The sequence below is a fragment of the Tursiops truncatus genome, chromosome 13 (genome assembly GCF_011762595.2).
Source record: "Tursiops truncatus isolate mTurTru1 chromosome 13, mTurTru1.mat.Y, whole genome shotgun sequence".
Taxonomy (NCBI): Eukaryota; Metazoa; Chordata; class Mammalia; order Artiodactyla; family Delphinidae; genus Tursiops; species Tursiops truncatus.
In genome coordinates, this window is record NC_047046.1 from 76218471 (window position 1) to 76239653 (window position 21183).

Here is a 21183-nt window from a genome sequence, read left to right on the forward strand (position 1 = left end):
TGTTTATTTTCTTAGCTTAAAAATGTGTGTTTAACTGAGTGCCAATGTACTGTATCTGCTCTTCTTCTTTTAAAGTTTTAAACAAACCATCACTGGACATAATTAACCAGGAACAATCCTCTGCTTGTGAGACACGTATCCCCCATCTAGAAACACGACAGAAAAGAATGCGGTTTATAGGGACCCGTAGTCTCTCCAAATGACTGTTCACTGTCTGGTGAAAAGTACTGTTTCAATCCCTTTCCCAGTCACCCAATGCACGACCCCAGAATTTTCAGTTCAATTATAGACCTAGGAAGTCACAGCCCCTTTGGTGATGGATAAAACCACAAGGCTTGGTTCAGAGGAGGCGAAGACGCGTCCAAATGTGAGACCAAACTGCTCCCACAGGATTCTTTATACTTCCTAGTTTTAGGTAGATCAAGAGTACTTTTAAAATAAACTTGGCGTTTGTTTCCTAGCCCAGTGGAAAAATATGACTTCAGACTCTGCGGTGACAAAAAAGAAGCCTTACTTTCCTGGGCAACCAGAACCCAGTTGTCACAGGAACTGCGGCAGGTCAACAAAAAGGGTACGACGTCCACTTGAGAGCCCTGATGAAGGTGATGGGTCAGCCTTGCCTGGGGGAGCATCTTTGAAGCTTTAAAATACGCTGATTCCTGGGTCCCACCCTGCACTCCTCTGCCCCCTCAGTGTTCTGACTAAGTTAGTCTGAGAAGTGGCCTGGACACTGGGATTTTAAATGTTCCCTGGGCGATGTTAATGTGCAGCCAGGGCTGAGAACCCCTGTGTCTTACTCTAGTCGGGCTGCTATTACAGAATACCATGGATTGGGTGACTTATAAACAACAGAAATGTATTTCTCACAGTTCTGGAGGCTGCAAGTCCAAGAACAAGGAGCCAGCAAATTCAGCATCTGGGGAGAGCCCACTGCCTGGTGCCCAGACAGCCGTCTTCTGTGTCTCACGTGTGGGAAGGGGCGAGGGAGCTCTGTGGGGGGGGCCTCTCTTCTAAGGGCACTAACTCCATTCACGAGGGCTCCTCCCTCATGACCTAATCACCTCCCAAAGACCCCACCTCCTAATGCCATCACCTTGGGGGTTAGGCTTCAACATATGAATTCGGGGGTGGGGACACAAATGTTCAGTCTGTAGCAACCAAGAATGTGGTCAAGATGTCCCAGGCCATTTAAAAATAAGCTGTAGGATGGGCCAGTGGGGGTGCCCCCTGGGCACGGAGCTTATGGAAACCCTGTGAGATGAATGAGACCGGGGCTGAGCTGATGCTGCTGGGAAGGGGAAGATCCCATGGTCAGCCACGGCTTCCTCCCAGATAAGAAGGCCAAGAATCCCCCAAACGCGGGGGGCGGGGGCTCGGGGGCAGGTGGAGGGGGGTCACAAATAGTCCTGCAGGATCCAAATATTGTGCCCATCGCTCTCCCCTATGTGGGGCCCCAGAAGTAGACATTCCTGGGATCTGAGTTGTACCAAAAATGTTCAGACTCTTCACAAGGGTCATTCACAACAAGGTGGTCTTTGCTAGGGTGGGCCCTGGGCCCTGGATGCCTGCAACAGACTCAGCCTTTGCAACGCTTACCCGGCAGGGCTCCCAACGAAGAACAGGGACCGTATTTAACGTTTTGAAATTTTAAATCCAAAAAGCTAGCTTCAAATCCATGATTCAATAGCATAAAACTTCAGAGCAGAGAACTCTGTGCTTCCCTGGTAGTTTGAGCATCTTATTTCAAAATGGCATGGGGGCATCTTGATTAAATTTTTGGTTGCAGTGTATTCTGGGTGAAGGAAGGGAGAAATGTGAGTGTTTACTCAAAACGACCCTCCTTCCCCACCAGGCCCAAGTTAGGTTTAAGCAGCTCTGGCTCCCAGACTATGAGAATCCTAGAAGGATACAGGGGCTGGCTCCCCCCAGACTCCACTCCAGCGAGTGTAGACGTCAGGGAAAAAGGGGAAGGTATTTCTGGCAAGAGGCTGCAGAGCATACCTAAGGAAGGAGCCTCCAGAGGTCTCTCAGCCCAGGCTCCCCGCCCCGCTCTGCCTTTCAGGGTTCACCACGGCCAGCTCACCTGCAGCTATACCACCCCAGGGACTGAGGTGGGGCTTCTGTGAGCTGCTGGAGGGAAGGAGGCTGGAGCAAGGATTCTTTTTAAATGGAAAAATAAAGATCATTAGGGGAACTTCTCATTCATCCAAGAGCCGTGTGTATTCAGCTCCCCTGGCAAGGAAGGAGGGTTGTTCTTCGCCACTGGAGACCATTGCCCCGGAGATGCGTGGGGTAGGAAGAGAAATGTCGGGGAGGGGGGGTCTCTGTCTTGCTGCCTTCTCTCTCTGGCTGACCTCTGGAATCGAGCCCCAGAGTGGGAAGAGGCCCTTGCGATTCCCCTGACACTTCCCCGAGGATGCATGGCCTTCGCTGGAGCTGATCTGGGTGGGAGGCAGCTGCAGACTGTATCCTCCCCACAATCTTGGGAAACAGAACATATGCAAATACGAGATGGGTAATTGGTGCTGAGGCACTGGATGGGAGAAGTATTCTAGAGGCCTGTTGGGCTGCAGACTGAACATATGTCAGCCATGTGCTACGGCTCTTACCCAGGAACGCAATCCTGAGCTTGGGTTTCACAGACAGGCTCATGGTGTCTGGGGAGACAGTGAAGTGCAGGTGGTACCAGTTTACACGGAGGGTGAGTGTGTGTGTGTATGGGGGTGCTCTGTATCTCAGCACGGGCTTGGGAGATACTGGAAGGTCACCCACTCAACTTCCTTAGCAAGCACGTCTCTATGTTCCCTGCCTTCTGCTGGCAACTTAAATTTGACAGCACACACATGACTGGACAGGGATGTAGGGGCAGGGGCCGTGGCGTCAGGTTCCCAAAGCCCTAAGGGGGCCTTCTCCCCCAACCTTCTGCAAGAGCAGCCTCCCTGGTTTTGTCAGTGCAAGGATACCCTTATTTCTCTGGGTCTCCCTGGACTGTGTCCTAATCTTGGGCACATTAAAGGGTCACCTGAGGAGCTCTGACCGTAGGACAGCTCTTTGAAAGCAGACCGCCTGATGTACTCACAACTGTAGGGAATCTGTAAGAGTACAGCCTGCCCCATCACAGGCCTGCTATTTGAACATAAAAATGGGAGCACAATGGGGGGAAAATGCCTTACTTTCCTTTCACTATTCTCAAAGTTGCCTTGATTATTTAGGAATTAACTTCATTTCATCAGCCATGAATTGAGACCCTTTTACAGAGCTCAAGAGGGAGGAGAGAGACATAGATGAATAACTATGATACAAAACCTGTGTACTTTATAAAAACAGAGGAAGAATGTAGACAAAGGAGAGATTAATTCGGATTGAAGGGGGGAGAGGATTCATCAAAATGGAGGTGAACGCAGTTGGAGCACGAGATCGGGGCAGGCAGCAGAGGAGAGAGAGGTGAGCTGGGAGGAGACCTGGTGCCAGCCCAGGAGGTCAGTCCAGGAGGTCCCTGTCCACCAAGCTAAAGAGTTATCTGGGATTTGGGGCAATTTGGGGAAGGGGGGCAGGACAGGTGGGAGATGGCACAGAACTGCGGGAAGAGGGCCAACATTTCCTTAGCATCCAAAGTCGGCCAGGCACGGCGCCCACTCACTAAACCCTGATACCTTCATGCTAACCCTGTGCAGTGGATGTTACTGCTCCTGTTGTAGACCTGGGTCCCCTGACTCCCTTCTCAATACGAAGACCCATTCAAAAGGCACCCCACCAGCTCTGGGGGACTCGAGGGAACGTAGGTCTCTAACGAAGGGGTCCTGAGGACACCGGGAGATGACCTGCACACTCCACGACACTCATCCTCAACTTCCTCTGCAGACATCACTGCCCCCAGCGGTCTGGTCTGCTGCCTATGGGTAGCTGCTTCCATCTGTCCCTCTGTTTCTTCTACCCCAATAGCTCCAGGGCACCATTTCTTACTCAGAGCAACTTAACTGCGTTTCTGGCCTCCGCATCAGTCACTCAAATTAGCAGGACAATATGATTTTCCACGAGTGTCCATAAAAATAAAACTTTTGTTCCGTTTATCACCAAAAAAAAAAAAAAAAATTAGCAAGACAAAGGGTCTTCGTCAGGGGCCAACCTTCATAGAAAGTATTAGAATTCTTCAGGCTAATCATTTTATACTCTTGCCCTGTCACGAGGAAGTGGAAGCTCAGAGAAATTAAGGATTTCTCGAGGTCTAGGGCAGAGATGTGTTTTAGGAAGATATGGCATTGATGAAAAGAAGGGATGCACTGGGAACAGGCGCTCAAAGAGAGAAAGACCAATTTATATGACATTTTGGAAAAGGGATGGAGAAGAGTCCGTGGTTGCCAGGGGCTAAGGGTGGGGGAGGGTTTGACTATAAGGGGCAGCATGAGACAATTTTTTTTAGGGGTGAGGAAACTGTTCCGCGTCCTGATTATGGTGAGGGTCACGTCTCTATCCATCTGTCAAAAATCACCAACTGTACACAGAAGTGAATTTTACTGTATGTCGATTTAAAAATTATTTTTTAAAAAATGACAGGGAAACCAGCTGAGAGATTACAGAATAGTCAATAAGTAATGAGAAGTTAAGTCACAGCAGTAGCAGGATTTAAAAAAAAAAACAAAAAAAAAAACAGGGGGTGGGCGGACTTAGGTGAGAGAGATTTCAGAGGTGGGATTCAAAAGCGTTGGAGCATACCTATAAAGAAGGAATCACAGAACTACAGATGTACAGGGATTTAGAGCTGGAAAGGATCTTAAGAGAAAGGTCTACCTCCAGGGGAGTCTACCTTACAGATGAGAAAACTGAGCTGGAAGTGACTTAAGGGTTTGGGCTCTGTCTGGGTGGATGGTGATATCATTCACCAGACAGAACAGAGACGGAACAGCGGCTTCAAGGAGGAAGTTGATGAGTCCACTCGTGGATATTTTGAATTTGGAACATTGATGTCACCAAGATTTCTTTTTTTAGTTTTCAGGAATTTGAAAACCAAACTGTTGGGTTTTGGCATTGAAAGCAATCTCTCTCCACAAATACAGTTGCACTGCAGTTACAATAAAAAAAGAACTCATGACTATAAAGTCCTACATGAAAACGCACTTTAGAGTAGTCTGAGTTTGTGAGTGTGTGACCCACGGTCATTGAAAATCACAAATAGAGTTGTCCTGATCCAATCCAGATTTTAGGCACGTTCTCTATTAATGCACTTGCCGTTAACACTACCGTATTTTCATGGACCCACACAACAGTCTTTTCCTCCTCATCTATAACATACAGATCAAACTTTGAAAACCAGTTGCTTTCCATTGTATTGATGCCAGGATATAGTTCACTGCTGTTTTATTTCTGCTTTTGTTTTATAAGATGTTAGCAAATAACCAAAGGAAGATGAACACCGACTTGCTACTAGTAAACCGGCAGCAGCCTAGCAAGAGTTTCAGTGCTGCAGACAAGACTGAAATCTAGGAGACCTGTGTCACTGTTTCAGAGCAATTTGCAAAATGACTCGATTTCACAGGAAGGTGGGGAAAAGGAGAGTTTTCAACATCCTTACAGCCACTGGGATATGGAACCAATTTTAAGAACCAGATCCTCAAAGCTGCAAACGACCAAGAAGGCACAATGTGCTTGGAAACCAAGTTTAATCACAGAACAACAAACTATAAAGTTAATCACATTTAAAATGACTGCTTCCTGTTTCTTCAAGAGATGAGGACGGTGAATTCAAGGATGGCTTGTTCTAGGAAGAAGCTAGAATGTAAGCAACTTCTGGGCAGGGATCTTTGTTTTGCTCAGGTTCTCAATTTATGATTGTTGAAAGAATGAATGAAGCATAGAGAGAAGTAAACAGGTCTTAAATAAGAGATGGCAAAGCTACTATACTTCATTTGTTCATTCATTCGTTCGGCAAATATCATTCCAGGTACGAGACTAGTTTTAGGCAATGTTGTGGATACAGAAACACAGAAGACATCAACAGGTTTACGACCTCAGCAAGGAAGAAAGAAAAGATAGCGAATGTTTGTATATCAAAGCCATATCAGAGAACATCTCACAAAGCTTTGAAGGGATTCACAACAAAGGCTGGAAGGAGGTAGTAGAGATGCAGAAGGCGGTGGGGTTACCTTCCTCCAGGAGGTCTGAACCTGAAGGGATAGAGACTTTCGGGAAAACTTGGGTGGAAGCAGAGCCTTCTGGGATGTAAAAATAGCAGGAAAAGATAATGCCCAGAGCCGAGAAGACAGGATGGGTTTAAGGAGTAGGAAATCTTGCTCAAGAGCAGCAGGGGCTGCTGAATGCTGAAATGTCACGATTAAAAAAGGTTCTTCAGCAGCAGAATCCTTTATCTTGGAGGAGAGGAGAAGCCTTTTTTTTTTTTTTTAATCAGGGAAGAATTTTGATCAAATCTGTTACAAAGCATAAGATAAACTGCAGTAAGGAGAAACTGAAGCGGGTTAACAGAATTGCCTGGGCACGAATTAGGGGCGCAAGATGAGTGAGGAACTTCGTAGTGAGTGAGCAGAAGAGGCAGGAAGATGCAGCCTCTGCTTTGCGCCTGGGAGACCAAGAGAACAGCGGTCAACTGAAGAGAAATCACTGAGCCCAAGAAAGGCGTCGAAGGGATAACGGTGAGCTTAGTCCTGAATGAAATATTTTGATTACACGTAACATGTGAGCTGCCAACAGGAAATCCAGGTGGAAAGGTGCATCAGGAAATACTATATGAGCAGAACTGGAGTTTGCGGAAATACCCATCTGAGAAGCAGCTGCATACGGGTGATATTCAAGCTGCAGGGATGGAGGTCGCTCGCAAGAGTCAAAAAAAGAGAGAGAGAGAGACTGACACGCAGAGCTGTGTCAAGGTAAGCAGTATGAAGGGACCTTCCAGACCATTTACTCAACATTTTCCTCCAGAACACGTTTTTCAAAGCAAAAGAGAATTCCTAAAACTCGTTTTTAACTTGAAATAAAGAAAACACCTCAACACCTCATTGATAAGAAGGGCGAGAGCTGCAATTCTTTCTGACAAAGCTCAGACTAAACTCCACTGCTGGGCTTCCCTGGTGGCGCAGTGGTTGAGAGTCCGCCTGCCGATGCAGGGGACACGGGTTCGTGCCCCGGTCCGGGAAGATCCCACATGCCGCGGAGTGGCTGGGCCCGTGAGCCATGGCCGCTGAGCCTGCGCGTCCGGAGCCTGTGCTCCGCAACGGGAGAGGCCACAACAGTGAGAGGCCCGCGTACCGCAAAAAAAAAAAAAGTAAACTCCGCTGCTGGCATTTCGCTTGAGTAGAGCATGAGGGAAGGAGGGAAATAAAACCCATTGCTCTGGACAGCTCTCCTTTCACAGACTTCTTTCACGCTTCAGTTGGCAGGGAAAAATGTAACGTAGGGCTCATACCAGTACTTCTACTTGGTAGAAGGCAATGGAAACAAATAACCCAATTCATTTAATCTGCCACAGCACAGACACAAAAGCAAGAGAAGATGTGAGAGTAGCGTGTAGGATGAATGTTTCTTTCCTCCTCCCACTGTCATCCCGCCCATCTCTCTTTCCCAGGTAATTAGCAACACATATCAAACACCTCGAAGATGTTGATAAGGCAGCTCAACATCTGCCAACTCCTCCTCCACAGAAGAGCAAAGCGTCTCAACAGCAAACCTTCCCACCTTCGCGCGGAACAAAAGCCCGACTTCTACCATCGGCACCCACAGCTGTTTTCCACGAATACAAAGAACGTAGCCAACCCAACTGGCTCTTTGAAGGTACGCCATCCTTTTCCTGTGGCCTACTTCAGCTGCAGATTGAGAAGTGCAAAAAAACAAAAAATGGATAAGGTTTTCACAAGAGTTACTTAGGAGGATGAAGCTGATTTTCTTCCAGTATCAAATGCTTGGGGCATGTTGGTTTGGTTTCCATTCTTCTTTATTTGTTGAAAGAATCTCTAAATCGCTCCCTAAATGTATTATTATTTTGACTGGGCAGATGCAAGTTTGTGGTTACAAAAGAAAATGTCTACATTTTTCAAAAAGTCCTCACTCATTCTTATCAAAGACTCACAGAACGGTGTTGATGGGAACATTACCTAGCTGGGCAGCTACTGTCACTTAGGGCCTGACGCTCTTCAGCAGATCATCATTAGCACTGGAAACCAACAGTGATACGGATTCACGGCCCTGTGCCGGGCATCACCCACAGAAAGTGAAACAAACAGAGCCCCTTGGAGTTTGCAATTTAAATCAAAGAATATCTATCCCAACCTGTAAAAGGGCAAGTAGGGGCAGGTTCCACAGTACAAAGACACGCAAACAGTCTCGGAACTACTTAGTATGTTTGGAACCCTTTCTGTCACACTAACAAGGTCCTGGGGTACTCATGAGTATTCTTTTTCCCCCCTTAGTAAAACAGAAAAAAACTGCCGAAAGGATTTTTCAGATGCATTCCTTTCTCATGTAGGAAAGGTGGAAGACAACCTCACTGAAACAGTTAGACACAGAGTCTAGCTTATGTCTCTTCCTCCTATTCTTAGACTCCTAAACAAAGAAGTGGATTTGTATAAGAGAAGAATCCCATGGGAAGGAAGTTCAATTACAGTCCAAGAAGGCTAGAAGCCACTTTAAAGCAGTGCTGAGCTCACAGGGGAGCAATGCAGTGGGAAAATGCGAGGTGGCTGCATTGTGAGGGTGGAAGTGCAGTGTCCGGATAAGACCTAGTAAAAGACTGAACAGATCAGCTACGGTCGTTCCAGTGAATAAGTCTGGAAGGTGATTTATAAGGATGCAGAAACCTATGAAACAGTTCATTTGGTTTTCGGAAAAATGCTGGAAGGACTCAGCAGAAAACAGGAAAAAAAAAATCATGTCCAATCCTTAAAAAGATGGATATGCCCAGTGTTATTACTATAGGTGCCAGTTTGCCTGGGACCATCCCAGTTTACCCTGATATCCCACAGTAATAATTCCTAATACCTCTTTTCACTCTCAGAAGTATCTCAGCTTGGACAATAAATTTTATGGTCTTCCTAGATATGAAAGAGTGGCAATCTAATCGGTTAAGGTGAACATTGAAACAAACAAACAAAAAAGTTTTAGAAAATTCCAGATTGTGCAATATATGTAATAAATAATCCAGACTTCCTATATTGCACTTACATATACAATTCTAGGTTGGGATTTGCAGTCTGATAATGAAGAGCGGGGCCCACACATAGACGGGTGGCACCCAGCAGGTGCTCGGTACCTGGGCAGCAAATAGAAAGGTCTTTGAAAGAAAGCAAAGACAGAACCATTTTCACCAGTGTCTTGAATGAATGGTCCTTCACCACAAGACACACCACCGAGGGTTGGCTTAAAAGTTCTGGGTGATTCTGTGAGTGAAAGAGGTGTGTGTAGGTGGGGGGAAGGACTGTCAGAAAAGGTTTCTGTTGCAGAAGGTTCTACTGAGTGAAGCGTCCTCTCACACCACGCACTAGGAGAGAAGAGCAAGCTCTACCGCGTGCAGTAGGCAAGTGGGCCCCCAGATAGAAGACTCTCAGGCCCTGGGCATCTCCCTCCTGTTGCACGTAACAAGTAATATCCACAGTGGCTCTCATACCACGACCTGGTGGCTGCTGGAACCTCCCTTTGGTTGGAGGTAGGCTCTGATGGGGAAGTTCCGAAAAGAAGAGTCATGCTGAACTCCAAGCCTCCCATGAACACGTGACATGCGCACGAGCTGACGCCAGCCCCTGGTCGGACCCACCCCTCCTCCCATCAGGGCCAAGCCAGGCTCTCAGTGGCCGTCCCCCTCCCCCCACCCCTCTGCCCTGCAAGACAGTACACGAGCCGCAGAGATAGGAAGGAAGAGAAGAAAAAGTTTAATCAGAGGAAATCAAAATACTTCTCTGGGCCGCACTGCCCAGAATGAAATCTTCTCTGATCCACTGAACATTTTAAACCAAAACATACTCAAACCCCGAACATCAGCGCTCTACTTCTCTTTTTTGGGGGTTGAGAAGGGAGGGCGGGGTGCTGCACAGAATAACAATTTTCAGCGTAGGAAAATCCCCACTACACGGGCTGACACCTGCTTTGTCTACTCTCCTCCCAACAGAGTTCAATCATCACAAACGGCTCTTAGCGAAAAAGCCTCGACAGGTTCAGAGGTGAGAGTGACCAGGAAGAAAACGTGTGGGCGTGGGGTGGCGGAGGCCTGGTGAGTGTGGGCTGTGAACAAGGGGATGCTCCCAGCAGAGGGGACACGGGGCTCAAAGGAGCCGCAGCAGGTAAGGGCACGGCGTCTGGAGGACCCTGGAGATTCGGAACACGCACGAGTGTGTTTGTACAGGGCCTGGGGGAAGATAAGTACACAGGGAAATCACCTGGACCACTTTTCTTCTGTTCACACACAAGCACAAAGGAGAATGGGATTCAACTGTAGCAAGGCAACCCGAAAAGTCCCACTTCAGAATTTTAAGATTTCAAAATGGGAAATGCTTTCGTAGCTCACGTCAATTCATGGAAACCCTTCCTCACCTGGCTCCTAACCTTCTACAGGTACCAGTTATGGAACAGTTCAACTTTACGTCTTTTTTAAGAACAAGCTGCCTGCCGACCAGAGATCGTCAGGTCTACACTTTTTTAAGTCAAATCTAACATCTCCTTTCCATGTGATACCGTGATGCTTAGAGCTGGCAGAGCAAAAGCCTGTCATTCTTAAAGCATGAAGAGAATAAATCAGCGCCTTTTTTGTGATCACAGAGAATGCAATTAATACGCTGGCTGCCTTGGTATGTAGACCAAACCTTCTGCCACAGTGTTTTGCGGGACTGTTGTCTAGGGCGGCTCAGCCAATCTTTTCATTCCAACAGAAACCGTGCCAGGCTTCTCAGTGCTGAGCAGAGTAGATGAGGTAGGAGACACGGCTGGGGCCCTCCGGGGGGGGGGGGGGGGCGGGGGCGGGGAGGATGTGCCCCTGGAGCCGTGCTCAAAAAATACAAAGCTATCTCAAGACCCAAGGGCTTTTGTCTCCCACACCTACTAAGCAATTGAAATATCGTCTCTGCGAAGAAAATGTAGTTAAATTCTTACGGTGTTCATCTGTGGCCCAGAAGCTTTTTAATTCACAGGAAGTAGAGGGTAGAGAAAATAGTTGCAGACAGAAAACAGCAGTGATTAACTAAAGCCTATGATCCATGTGGGAAAACGGCTACCTGTGTAATACTAGACTCTCAAGATACGAGATGAGAAATAATTATAAATCACAGAAAGTATCAGGAGGAGAACACAGACGGCGAAGAGAGACAAATAAGTATACATGTTTTTAGCTATTCCACTACAAAACGTGTGTACTGGCCACGGTTGTAAGGTAACCCTAGACTCAACCCGTCTCATCTGGGGCCAAATGAATGGTCCAGACCAAGGACTGTATTTGCCATGGATCTCAGTGGCCCCAAGTATATTAGACAAAAGGAAGAACAGTGGTAGAAACCAAACCCCTGTGCTATGATGGATAGCTTGTTAATACTATACCTGCTGATTCTCTGGCCTTCAAAACTCATAGAATCACCAAAGTTTAGTGAACGACCCTCTAACCCAACTCCTTGGTTTGCAGATGAAGAAACTGAAACTCAGAGTAGTGTGTGACTCACACAAACAGCAGGTTCCTGGGAAGACGGGGAGGATACAACGCAAGACCCTTGGCCCTAAGTGCCCTCAATACTGCACTAATCTCACTGGCCATACCCACCTTCTGCTCTTGACCTTGACAGCTCCTCTTTTCTTCCCTAGAAGTGTACCTCTCCATCCTTTGTCCATATTGGGTGTGTGACATTGTGACATAATAAGAAATAGGTATTTGGTCTTGTCTCCAGTTCCTGGCACAGAGCTCCTAAAATCCTTGTCATTTCCTGAGTGATGGGGTGAGAGGAGCTTCTGTTATAATATTTGGCCTTAGTCCCCAGTTCCTGACACAAGAGCTTCTAAGACCCTTAGAATCTCCAGTGATGAGTATCTTTTGTCTGCTAATGAGATGGCTGGGGCCCCTAGATCACTTCAGGATGGAGGCTGGTCACCAGAAAGGCCAAGGCATGATTAGGGGGTTGGAACCCCCGACCTCCCAGGGAAAGGGGAGGAGCTGGAGATGGAGTTAGTCACCAATGGCCAATGATTTGATCAATCATGTCTACATAATGAAACCTCCATTAAAACCCCTAAACTACGGGGTTCCGAGAATTTCCAGATTGGTGAGGGTACTGAGGCGCTGGAGGTGGCACAGCCAGAGAGGGCATGGAAGGTCCACAGCCCTTCCTCCATACCTTGCCCTATGCATCTCTTCCATCTGGCTGTTCCTGAGTTGTATCTTTTCTAACCAACCAGTCACAGTAAGTAAAGTATATTCTTGAGTCCTGTGAGCCATCCTAACAAATTATCGAGCATGAGGAAGGAGTTATAGGAACCCTTGGGTGGCCCAGACTTTCAACTGGTATCTAAAGTCAGGCAGTTTTGCGGGACTGAGCCCTTAACGTGTGGGATCGGACGCTAACTCCAGGTGGTCAGTGTCCAAATTCAACTAAAGTGCAGGATGCCTCGCTGATGTCCAGAGATTTTGAGAATTACTCGTTGGTGTAAGGAAAAACCCCCCATGTTTGCTGTTCGAAGTGTTGAGAGTAAAATACCTCAGATGTGGCTTCCTGGATCTCATCCCTTGCCTCTTTAGTCCAGGGTCCTGCTTTGTCCTTCCACCCCATGGATGACTGTCCTTCCATCCTGTGAATGACTGAACTCAATCTCAGACCTTCCTGACTTGCGAGATCCTCCAACCCTGCTTCGTGCTGACAGGAATTTGACAGGACAATAGCTGACCATGACAACAGCTGACTTCCATCAGAAGAAAAGATCTCCTTGTCATGACAACATGGCCTAACCCTCCCTGACCCTGACCTGATGGATGCAAAACTTCAACATGAGTCAAATCTTTCCATTGAATATCAGCTACAAACTCTGATTAAAGCATCATATGAGGCTGCAGGATATTCCTGTGTCCATTTACATACACAGACACACACATATTTACTTCTACATTGGACCCCATTCTATTATCTTTGGGATAGAAACACAAGTAAATATTTCCATGGGTAATTTTATTTCTTACTGGCATTGGACTATAAGTCAAAAGTCTGAAATTATACTTGATTGAAATTATACTTGAAAAATACTCACCTATAAAATAAGCGTGGCCAGGCCTTCCCTCCCTACCTCAGTGGACCGACAATGGGATCAACTAGAACCTGGGTGTGAACGTACTTGGTGAAGTTACACAATGTGCCACGAAACTGTCTATGCTGCACTCCAGAAAAAGTCTTTCTACCCTCTTCTATGATAACATCCAAATCTGGGAATCAGAAGGGACCACACTGTGGAATAAACAGTTAGCAGTCTAGACCAGTGCGTCCAATAAAAATATAATGTGAGCCCCGTACGTCATTTTCAATTTACTAGTAGCCACACTGAATATATTTTATTCCAACCAATATATCCAAAATATTATCATTTCAACACGCAATTAACAGAAAAATGACTAATGAATAGTTTGCATTCATCTTTTCATACTAATTCTTTGAAACCTGCTGTGTACTTTATACTCCAATCACATCTCAGTTCGGACTGGGCAGTAGCCACCTGTGGCTAGTGCTACCAAACTGGACAGTACAGGGGCAGATTTTAGACACGGCAATTGGGTTCCACACTTTGACGGTTCACGTGAGCCTTTGATCAGTGCCTAGCACACTGTCTTGTAGTGAGTCAATGTGTGGGATGCGTAAATGATGGGATGTATACTGGGATCATGGAACATCTTTGGGGTGAGAGGAAGAATAAAGGGCTTTAAAAGGCATTAGTCTGGGAAACCCCTAGCAGTCCAGTGGTTAGGACTCTGCGCTTCCATTGCCAGGGACCCGGGTTAGATCCCTGGTCAGGGAATTAAGATCCCGCATACCGAATGGTGTGGCCAAAAGATAAACAAATAAAAAAGGCATTAGCCTGTATTGACCCTTTCCTGTTCTCACAACATGGAAGTCTTGGTTCTCGGGCTGCCAGAGGAAACGCTGCTACTCGGGATGAAATGCCAGGCGAGGTCTCTACCGATGCTATGAGCCCTTGCTTCCCAAACTGTCTTTAACCAGCCTCACTGCAGACTTGTCCTTGCCTCTAAAGCGGCCGCTGCTAAAAGCCCAGGGAGAGGGCTGAGAACAGATGAGCACTTATCCCTGGGTCCCATATTCCTGCGAAATCATTTGCATCCTGTTAAGCAAATTTGCATAAAGTTGGAGCCAAGAGAGCTTGGCTGGCTTTCCAGGCTGTGCTTCCTCCACGCTGCGCTAGCCACCATGCTTTATCACTATTTATGAGGGTGGGAGAACAGGACAGACCCCCAGTTAGAATCAGCATAAAAATGTACTCCTTCCCCACACTGCCACGGAAATCAGTGGCCTCTGGGGTACACGAGTGAAGGAACTCTGAGATGTAATCTGGCTGCTGCCTCCTTTGTTATGACAAGAGTTTATTTTCTGTGACTCTGACCTGTGGCCTGAAAACACAGCCTCTGCTGGGGTTGTATTGATCCAGGCAGGCACACACACCTGAACGTCGTGGAGCTCAGATTCTGGCTCGTGGGCCACCGGGGAAACCGAACTCACCACCCTTCATTCCAGAAAACCACAGGCTGCCACCCCGAAAGCAGTGTTGACCCTAATGGCCCCGTTCTCGCTTCAGCCAGGTGTATGGAGGGCACTCTCGAGGTAAAGGAGCGACTCTGGACGCACACACTGGTCTCTCTTCCTTTGAGACCGAGGGGCCCAGGCTGCAGGTGGCAAGTGAACAAAGTAAATGACACAACTGGGCAGGCAAGTGTCGAGGGGAAAACACCCGGAAAACAATTTGATACTATTTAACGTTTCTGTTATTTTATTTCAGCTGCCTATCTCTTTCTAGGACGATTTCCCAGAGAAATTCCATTTTCATTACAAAAGGGGTTTCTCATGCCAGGGAAAAGACTGTGGCGCTATTACTGCACTGTTACTTCTACTAAGGTCATCTCAGATGGTATGTCTACGTCTACGGGAGATAAATGGTTTCCTAAACAGGCTTCTCCGCATCCTGCCGCGGGTTACGTTTGGCCCGAATCATCACTTCTGGGGCCGTGATAGAAGCAGCTTTCTGGAAACTGCAGAAGAAGGGAGGCGACAGAGAGTCATGAGGAAGAGCACCAAGTACTCCATGGACGCCTGGGTTCAAAGCCCAGCTCAACCACCAAAGCAAGTGTAATTAGTCACCTCTCCAAGCCTCATCTGCCAGACAAAGGACAAAACCGCACCAGCCTCCTCCGACTGTCAGAAGAAATAAATGCGTTAATGTAGACAGAACATTTAGCAAGTGCCTGGCACGGAGTAGGCATCCTAGGAACATCTGCTTTACCACGAGTATAGCTGGGGCGCCCCGTTAATGCTGCTGGTACTGCGTAGTAGGTCCACACGGGCAGCTGTCCATGTAGTCAGTCAGCTGGCGTTACTGGGCACCTACTCTGTGCTTGTCCTGGGCTAAGCCCTGAGTACTCAGTGATGGTCAAGTCGCATCCATACTCCTCAACTCCTATGAACCTCGCTGACTCTACCTTTGAAATGACTGGCACGGTTGTCCCATCTCAGTGGGAAGATGGGGCACGTGTGCAGGGGCAGGTGCCCAGCTCCATCACAAGATGGACACCCGCCCCATCTTCCCATCTGCCTCCCTGCTGCCTCCCCGCAACACAGACACACACACACACACACCACCCACACCACCACCACCACCACCACCACCATCCTGCTAGAAACCTTCACCAGCTCTCCACGCCATGAAAGATCAAATCTGAATTCCTTAGGGAGACACTCAGGGCCTTGGCGAGTCAGCCTCAACTGTCCCTCAGCTCCACCTCCTTCACTCCACCCCGTAACACCTCTATTCCGGCCACGCTGACCTCTGTACCACTGCCTAGCCTGTCACACCCTTCCCTCACTCTGTAGATTTGCACGTGGTAGCCTTTCCCACTGTCCACGGAGCAAGCGCTTACTTATCCCAGGCCAAATGGCTCTTCCTCTGTGAAACCATCCTTAACTTTCTCAGGAAAAAACTCACTGGATTTCCATATTCGTTTGTGTGTCTGCCTCCCCAGGAGACTGCCCTTCACAAGGCCAGAGATCACGGTCCAGACGCCTAGCAGGCACAGAGAATGTGAAATGAACAAAGGACCACATGTTATTGTAGGATGGTTTCAGATTGAAGTCCTGAGTCAGATGCTCAGAGTTAAGGCAGCTCCTCATACGAGCCACTCTGCATGTCACGCGGCTACTCTAAATATGCAAACAGTGTGATGTGTGCACAGTGAGGAAACTGTAGGTAGAGCAACACAGCACAAAATTCCCCCAGAAATCACACTATCCGTATCCACTTGGGTCAAGTTCCTATTAATTCTCCACTCAAAAAAGTGAGGTAGGAGAAGAAAAGGAAGGTAACAGGTAAATATCATTTAAGGTCTTTTGGTCTATTTTTAACTTAATTTTTTTCACACTACTATTGCTTTGCTTCCTCTCTTTCATCCTCTGGAATGAATCATTTCACTAAGTGGATTTTTCAGATGACTGAAGCCTAAACTTTTAAAAAAAATTTTTAACCATTTGGAATGGAGACACTTCTGAAACTTATTACCCACTTTCCCTGAACTCTCTAACGCTTCCTACGGAAAATAAGCCTGTCTTGATGAGTCAGCAGCATCCTTAGGAAGAAGTAAGACTGTCCCCTGCTTACACCCCACTGCTAACCTCGAGGGCGGCTGAGATCTTCATTACTGTCTGTCCCACACAGAGGGGCCTCACATGGCTGTGTTAATAGCGTTGTTATCCTATTTCTTACGATCAGACTCTTATAATTTTTTAATAATTTGCTGGCCTCCTCTGCCAGCTCAGTACTAATAGACTCTATTTACAGTTTCTATTGGCTGCGGAAAAATGATAACTAATCTCGTGAGAAAGTGTATTTTTTGAATCGGGTGGAAAGTTATTCAGCCTAAAAAAGAAATGAAATTCCCACACACCCTATAACAGGGATAAACCTTGAAAACATAACATTAGGTGAAATAAACCAGACACAAAAGGACAAGTATGATTCCACTTATTTGAGAAATTTTAGTTATATATGTTTTGTCACTAGGTACACACACACACACACACACACACACACACACATATATATTTGAAGCAAACCTGTTAAGAATGGCCACGCTCTTATGAGTAATGGATGTGACCTTTAATTTAGCACGTGAACTTTGTGACATCCTTCTGCATAGCAGAGGCTGAAATTACTTCCTCGTTCCTAGCTGGATTGACGATTACCAGAATTGCTTAAACAGAGATCTCTGAAGGCGTTAATGGACTTTGCGGTCATAAAGGCCTTTTATTCACAAATGACAATGCTGGTGACAAAGGGGCACTCTTTATTTCCATGTGGACACTATGAATAAGCCCAGGGAGCTGGGACAGAGGAAAGGAGGGCTTTCTCTTCACACCGGATACCAACCAGCCCATCCTGGGCACAGATTCCAAACCTTTCTCTTGTCCTGAGATCAAGCCAGAAAACCCCAGGGTCACGTACTTAGCTGTGAGAAGAGCAAAGATCCTAATAATCTTAAGGATTTGTAAAAGATACATAAGGCATCCTTTTCAATATTATACTGTTGGGTTATGAAACATTTTAGGTTATATTGGACCAATATTTTTAAAAGCAGTCTGGTCCACAGAAGAGAGAGGGTATAGCTGGTGGGGTTTCAGTTCAGTGAACACAGAACCCAGGGTTTGGGGAGTTTGGTGTTGAACTCTGTCTCGCTTAATGAAAGGTTACTGTTGTCCCTCTGCCTGAATAATAATTCCCCTTCCTTTTTTTGCTTTCTTATGAAACACCATGAAGTTCTACTCTAAAAGTTATACATGTTGTGCCTGGGAGAAATGTTTAATTTTTAAATTCATATATGCTTTATTAAACAAACCTCTTAAAACAGTTTTTTTTTCCCTCCTGAATTTGAGTTACTTCATTCTGCACATGAGCCTAAAAGTAAATATTCCATCTATATGTGTTTAGTAACACCAAGAGATATAAAAATTAATGAGACTGCAGGGGAAAAAGAGATTGCTTACTAAGGAGCCTGGTAAGAGTTTCCTATCTTGTCAGAATTTGGTGTTTAAGTTTCTTTTAAGAAAATAGTTTCCTGGCCCATGAGGACACTCCCTGAGCCCTGCAGACCCTGCTCAAATGTTATGATGGAAACACTGTGCTGTTCTAGGCCAAATGTACCCAAATTAAACCAAGGGGGATGGAAAGAACGGTCCCTTGATGCACCGTGGTTGCTGAAGGTGGGTTTGTTTATGAGTAGAATAAAATTTACAGCTAAATATAAAAACAGATACATCGTCATCTTATAAACTGGAGTAACATGTCATTCCTCCTCTGGACTCTTGGAAAAAAACACGAAGGTCATGCCTAAAATAAGAACAGTGAAGGGCCGAGGATCACACCAGGGTAAACCGCAGACTTTTCCCACTTTTGATTAAGGCATTAGGCAGGTTACAGTTGGACAGTGAGCTCATTTCTCTTGAACCAGGAAAGCACTGTGGGTTTGTTATTCCAACACACACACACTGACCCCGGGGAGAGTTTCTGAATCAGGTGTCTGGTCTTGGTATGAAGCAGTGATTACTACTTATTTTTTCAAAGGCTATTTATACAGACTATTGGAGCCAAAGAGGAGAGAGACAGAAACATTTTGTTTCTGTGTGTGTGTCTCTCTCTTTTCTTTTTAACTATAAAAGAACTTTAAAAAGTCCATGTAGTGAAAGATTTCACCTCCTAGTTACTAAAGTAAAGACGGCTAATTGGCTTCCTAAAGAGACACAAAAGAAACCCAAAAGTCACATGCATCGAATTGTTACTTTTCATAGGTTTCTGTTTTAAATTTTCAAAACTTTCTCAAAGTTTCAGAGGACATCAATGACCACTTGGATGGCCTAAAAAAGCATCTGGTTTTGCCTCTTACTAGGCAGAGTGACTTGATTTTGCAGAACCTCTGCTTCCTCACCCGTAATTCCACTTCCTACCCTCGGGGGAGGTTACTGGGGTCAAATAATCTTCTATCCATAAAAGTGTTAAACCCAGAGTGTGGCACATGTTGGGGGTTCAATTAATGTTAGTTTCCTTCCTTCCTCCTGACTGTCAGTGACTGAGCCAATGACCAACACTGTGGGAAACGGGAATGGGGATCTGGTAGGGTCAGTAGGGGTAATGGGGAAAGTGCTCCAAACATCTGAGCCCAAATAGTAGGTCTTCTTTAATCCTATACTGAGCATGGTAACCCATTTTAAACTGATGTACGGGCTGTATCATACTAATATATTAATTCTAAGGCAGAACACTATGTTTTCAGCTATTCATTTTTAAAAAGCCCTTCAACCTCCTCTGGGTAAATTGCGATACTACTAGAAGAACCTCAGAACGAATATAAGAAGTTAATATTGCCCCATCACACTCTTGTATCGAATTCCCCTGTTTTTGTTATGTTGTAGCCCCAATATTACATTGTTAATTATTTGCCTGTTTACTGTTCTGACCTCCCCACGATGTTGGATTCACACGAGGTATGAGAGACAGTCCACAGCTGTTCTGTTTTCTGTTATAGCCCCAGCACTCTTAAAAGTATTTGTTGAATGAATGAAGCTGAACTAATGCATAAGCCACATGCCCTTTAGGAACTGAGGAAATCCTACTGATGAAAGCTCCACCACTTTTTCAGTTCAAAAACCACTTCACTCACCAAATTTACGTTGGTTACCTAAAGACAGGAGCCCGATCTTAAAAGTAAATAAAAACATAGATTGCTAGTTAGATGCCAATAATCAGAAACAATCGTTTATATATAATTCCACTTGCCCCCTGCTGAAAGGGGCTGTTCTCCAGAACCCTCACGTCGAGTTTTAGCAAATTCTCACATCCACCACACTACCGTCCCCTTAGAAGGCGTTTCAAGGTCAAGTGCGCCCAGCGCACGAGCCCATCCAAGGGCATCACATGGCAAACAGTTAGATGTCCCTCTGCCGTTAACACAAAACACATCTCAAAACTGTATCAAAGGAAGGAAAATAACCTGAAATGCGAGACTACATTTTAATTCTCCTGAAAATGTTTGAGATAAAGATAAAAATTAGATATACTTGATTAGGTTTCTATTGAGGAATCAGTGTCCTTATGAAAACACACCCTGAGAAGCACCACAGTATAAAGAAATATCCTGGAGTCTGGCACCGAATTCCCGCTTCTCTTGACTTACTGGCTCTCACATAGCTTTGTTAGTCCAAGTTTTCTCTTCACGTGTGAATAGACAAGTAACAAAAAGGATGTGGGAAGAGGAAGGCAGAGAGAAGTGGGAATGTATCAATAATACCGGCCTTACCTAGAGTTTTGTGAAAATCAAATGGGCCAACAGATCCGAATTCCTTCAGAAACTTTAAAATCCTCCATCAAGGCAAGAGACTACTGTTGTAATGTTTTCACCTGGAAGATAATTCTATGGAAACTGCCTTTCATAACTGAATTCTTTCTTCAAATACACCTTTATTAACTGATTGTTAATGAAGATTCATTGCAATGTGAATTCCAATAAAATTAAGTTTTCAACCAGGCAGCGTTAATTTAAGAGAATGGCAAATTTAAAAAATACTCTTCTAGGGCTTCCCTGATGGCTCAGTGGTTGAGAATCTGCCTGCCAATGCAGAGGACACGGGTTCGAGGCCTGGTCTGGGAAGATCCCACATGCCGCGGAACAACTGGGCCCGTGAGCCACAGCTACTGAGCCTGCGCACCTGGAGCCTGTGCTCCCCAACAAGAGGCCGCGATAGTGAGAGGCCCGCGCACCGCGATGAAGAGTGACCCCCGCTCGCCGCAAGTAGAGAAAGCCCTCACACAGAAACGAAGACCCAACACAGCCAAAAGTAAAATTAAATAAAATAAATAAATAAAAGAAATGCATTTCCATTAAAAAAAAAAAAAAAAACTCTTCTATAACCAGAACGTTGACCGTATTCTTTTCAAAGCGATGAGAGAAGAAAGACCGCT

At 45.9% G+C, this 21183-nt stretch overlaps 1 protein-coding gene across 2 annotated transcripts in view; it reads right to left on the bottom strand.

Moving 5' to 3' along the window:
* Positions 1-21183, bottom strand: part of BCL2 (BCL2 apoptosis regulator) — a 183172-nt gene that overhangs the window by 142397 nt on the left and 19592 nt on the right. The window lies entirely within an intron of this gene.